General features: G+C 52.6%; 1 non-coding gene across 1 annotated transcript in view; it reads left to right on the top strand.

Moving 5' to 3' along the window:
* Positions 1 to 3,459: 3,459 nt before the first annotated feature.
* The window catches only part of LOC126149384 (small subunit ribosomal RNA), a 1,909-nt gene continuing 368 nt past the window's right edge, over positions 3,460 to 5,000 (top strand). Inside the window, exon 1 of the ribosomal RNA XR_007530835.1 lies at positions 3,460 to 5,000. This exon is cut by the window's right edge and continues 368 nt beyond it. This is a non-coding gene — a ribosomal RNA (small subunit ribosomal RNA).

Raw genomic sequence — 5,000 nt, 5'->3', positions numbered from 1 at the left:
TATAGGCGGTCGCTACCCCTCACAACGATGACGGTGGGAGGGCCGTTTTACGAGACCATTTCCTGCGGTGCCAACGCTGTCGTAGAGCCGATACTCCATCTTTGGTACAAGGCAATCATTCCGCTGTAAATCAGTACGTCACTCGTAGTTCAGTCACCTCACAGCACTGCTCAGTAAACTATGCAGGCCCACATAGATAGATTATGATAGATTATATACGCAAATGCCCCTATACATGCTGAACGTCCGTACACACAAAATGAACCACACGTCAGCCACACACTCTATCACACACTACTCTCTGCCTGTAACAGACACAGATACAACTACTAAGCACCAGCATGGACCAACGTCCGGTGCATCCTATCCGCCACAGTACACCAACTACGCTATGATAACCAGACCGGGAGGTCCAATCATAAAACAGAATACCCCACTCGTCCGACAACCACAATTGCTCAGAGAAGCCACCAACACCCACACATGTCCTACACAGGGGTGCACCCATCACCACCACACTGCCTCGTCTTACAGCACAAACACACTGGCAGGAATGAAACACACAGGTCTGCCGCAACCACAGACACGGCTCGCCCCCTCTCACTGGCGAAAAGCGCATCCCGACGTGACATAACTCCTTTGACACACTGACGCTGCCTCGGGCATCCACGTCCTACGGTCGATATCAACGAACCTCCCCCCCCCCTCCCCCCCACAACACGCCATCCCATACCACATTGTGTACCGTACCCAAACCTAACGTGTACTGTACTACAACGCAATGTGTACCATAACACAACCCAGTTTGTACCTTAACCTAACCTATGTCACCTTAACCTAACCTATGTCACCTTAACCTAACCTATGTCACCTTAACCTAACCTATGTCACCTTAACCTAACCTATGTCACCTTAACCTAACCTATGTCACCTTAACCTAACCTATGTCACCTTAACCTAACCTATGTCACCTTAACCTAACCCATCTTGCACCTTAACCTAACCCATCTTGCACCTTAACCTAACCCATCTTGCACCTTAACCTAACCCATCTTGCACCTTAACCTAACCCATCTTGCACCTTAACCTAACCTATGTTGCACCTTAACCTAACCTGTGTTGCACCTTAACCTACCTCAATTTGCACCGCAATGTAACGCAATTTGCACCGCAATGTAACGCAATTTGCACCGCAATGTAACGCAATTTGCACCGCAATGTAACGCAATTTGCACCGCAATGTAACGCAATTTGCACCGCAATGTAACGCAATTTGCACCGCAATGTAACGCAATTTGCACCGCAATGTAACGCAATTTGCACCGCAATGTAACGCAATTTGCACCGCAATGTAACGCAATTTGCACCGCAATGTAACGCAATTTGCACCGCAATGTAACTCAATTTGCACCGCAATGTAACTCAATTTGCACCGCAATGTAACTCAATTTGCACCGCAATGTAACTCAATTTGCACCGCAATGTAACTCAATTTGCACCGCAATGTAACTCAATTTGCACCGCAATGTAACTCAATTTGCACCGCAATGTAACTCAATTTGCACCGCAATGTAATGCAATTTGCACCGCAATGTAATGCAATTTGTACCGCAATCTACCCCCACATTGTGCCTTAACCTAACCCACATTGTGCCTTAACCTAACCCACATTGTGCCTTAACCTAACCCACGTTGTGCCTTAACCTAACCCACGTTGTGCCTTAACCTAACCCACGTTGTGCCTTAACCTAACCCAAGTTGTGCCTTAACCTAACCCAAGTTGTGCCTTAACCTAACCCAAGTTGTGCCTTAACCTAACCCAAGTTGTGCCTTAACCTAACCCAAGTTGTGCCTTAACCTAACCCAAGTTGTGCCTTAACCTAACCCAAGTTGTGCCTTAACCTAACCCAAGTTGTGCCTTAACCTAACCCAAGTTGTGCCTTAACCTAACCCAAGTTGTGCCTTAACCTAACCCAAGTTGTGCCTTAACCTAACCCAAGTTGTGCCTTAACCTAACCCAAGTTGTGCCTTAACCTAACCCAAGTTGTGCCTTACCCTGCTCTGTAATTGGCATATGACACGTTACATTAATGTATTGTCCAACCGCAACCCGCTCAGAATGTTGTGTACACAGCTACGTGTCATCTCCCCATAACAGCTGCATTGCAGTGTGGTACGCCATAGAGACGTGTGGGAGTAATGGACGCAGTGGATGGCGATCAGCATGAGCCGTCTGTTCATGTAGTGGCGCGTGTATGCAGACGTAGTAGTCTCTTCTCACACAATGTGATAGCACGGTGCCCCGCGTTCCACATCTGCGACATGCTACAGAGGCCGGTTGACAGTTGGTCGCGCAATGGACATCGCATACGTACGGGGGCACCTTCCACGTGCCCTCTAGTCGGGCACATTTTGTTGCGTGGATGTGAGCGGATGTAGTGTGTCTTGACACCTGACAGGCAGGCATGCAATAATAGTTGACTTTGCAAACGGGGATGGACGTGTACGTTTACTGGTGACGTTACGCAAATGAACAACTGGTAACCCGTTGTGGTGCGGTTGTCCTTGCTGGAGGTACATCTGTGAGGGCAACGATCGGTACAGCTACGAAGCGGTCCCCACCATACCAACGAACGTGAATGTGAATCTGGGTGTGAAGCGATACGCGGCTGTGGGTGGGTGGGACTGTCCCCGGCCGGTGAGGGGGGGCCGCCCGGCGTGCTGGCCGCGCGGTGCGTGGGCGCACGCGCTACAGCCGGCTGGTGGGGGCGCCCAGTGGCAGGCGCGCCGGCCGACGGACGCGGCAGGCGGCGCAGCTGCGCGCCGGGGCACCCTGCGCGCGGCGCCGTGCAGCCAAAGTGGGTCCTCGCCGGCCCGGTGCGAAGCGCGGTGGACATCTGCAGTGTGCTGGTCCGATTGAGGACTGTGTGCGTTGAGGATGCGCCGCCGCCCGGCACTCGGCGCCGCGACGCCGTCTGCTGCTCGGTCGCCCCAGCGGTTCTCGCTGGTGGTTTGTATCGCAGTTGTGCAGACGTGTTGGCACGTGCGCTGTGCTGGGAGAGTTCGCTTCGGCACCCACGTGGGGCCTTTGCCCTTCTGTGGCGCTGGCGTTGGAGCTGCCGGTCACCGTAGGTGGCGCGTGTTGTCTCCCGCCGGCAATGCCACGACAGCACGCTCCCGGGCCTCTGTCGGCAGCGGCAAGCTCAGTTGGGAGCACGGGTGGTCGCACCTAAAGCGTCTACTCGCCTAACTCCGGGCGATTGCGCCTCTCTCGAACCCGACCAAGTACTTAGGACGGCGCTGCGCGCCGCCGGGACCTGAGAGGGTTTCGAGGTGTATTGTGCAGGGGAGCTCAGCCTCCTCCTGTTTGCAGAATAATTGAGCGGACGCTTGCGTGTTCGCGCGGGCCCCTGGGACACACTCCCGGGCGGCCGGCTGCTCAGCTCTAGTTGACGCAGCTCCCTGGTTGATCCTGCCAGTAGTCATATGCTTGTCTCAAAGATTAAGCCATGCATGTCTCAGTACAAGCCGCATTAAGGTGAAACCGCGAATGGCTCATTAAATCAGTTATGGTTCCTTAGATCGTACCCACGTTACTTGGATAACTGTGGTAATTCTAGAGCTAATACATGCAAACAGAGTCCCGACCAGAGATGGAAGGGACGCTTTTATTAGATCAAAACCAATCGGTCGGCTCGTCCGGTCCGTTTGCCTTGGTGACTCTGAATAACTTTGGGCTGATCGCACGGTCCTCGTACCGGCGACGCATCTTTCAAATGTCTGCCTTATCAACTGTCGATGGTAGGTTCTGCGCCTACCATGGTTGTAACGGGTAACGGGGAATCAGGGTTCGATTCCGGAGAGGGAGCCTGAGAAACGGCTACCACATCCAAGGAAGGCAGCAGGCGCGCAAATTACCCACTCCCGGCACGGGGAGGTAGTGACGAAAAATAACGATACGGGACTCATCCGAGGCCCCGTAATCGGAATGAGTACACTTTAAATCCTTTAACGAGTATCTATTGGAGGGCAAGTCTGGTGCCAGCAGCCGCGGTAATTCCAGCTCCAATAGCGTATATTAAAGTTGTTGCGGTTAAAAAGCTCGTAGTTGGATTTGTGTCCCACGCTGTTGGTTCACCGCCCGTCGGTGTTTAACTGGCATGTATCGTGGGACGTCCTGCCGGTGGGGCGAGCCGAAGGCGTGCGACCGCCTCGTGCGTGTTCGTGCGTCCCGAGGCGGACCCCGTTGAAATCCTACCAAGGTGCTCTTTATTGAGTGTCTGGGTGGGCCGGCACGTTTACTTTGAACAAATTAGAGTGCTTAAAGCAGGCAAGCCCGCCTGAATACTGTGTGCATGGAATAATGGAATAGGACCTCGGTTCTATTTTGTTGGTTTTCGGAACCCGAAGTAATGATTAATAGGGACAGGCGGGGGCATTCGTATTGCGACGTTAGAGGTGAAATTCTTGGATCGTCGCAAGACGAACAGAAGCGAAAGCATTTGCCAAGTATGTTTTCATTAATCAAGAACGAAAGTTAGAGGTTCGAAGGCGATCAGATACCGCCCTAGTTCTAACCATAAACGATGCCAGCCAGCGATCCGCCGCAGTTCCTCCGATGACTCGGCGGGCAGCCTCCGGGAAACCAAAGCTTTTGGGTTCCGGGGGAAGTATGGTTGCAAAGCTGAAACTTAAAGGAATTGACGGAAGGGCACCACCAGGAGTGGAGCCTGCGGCTTAATTTGACTCAACACGGGAAACCTCACCAGGCCCGGACACCGGAAGGATTGACAGATTGATAGCTCTTTCTTGATTCGGTGGGTGGTGGTGCATGGCCGTTCTTAGTTGGTGGAGCGATTTGTCTGGTTAATTCCGATAACGAACGAGACTCTAGCCTGCTAACTAGTCGCGTGACATCCTTCGTGCTGTCAGCGATTACTTTTCTTCTTAGAGGGACAGGCGGCTTCTAGCCGCACGAGATTGAGCAATAACAGGTCTGT

This window comes from Schistocerca cancellata, unplaced genomic scaffold (assembly GCF_023864275.1).
Source record: "Schistocerca cancellata isolate TAMUIC-IGC-003103 unplaced genomic scaffold, iqSchCanc2.1 HiC_scaffold_925, whole genome shotgun sequence".
Taxonomy (NCBI): Eukaryota; Metazoa; Arthropoda; class Insecta; order Orthoptera; family Acrididae; genus Schistocerca; species Schistocerca cancellata.
The sequence above is the reverse complement of the archived record's forward strand: the minus strand, read 5'-3'. Positions and strand labels throughout refer to the sequence as shown.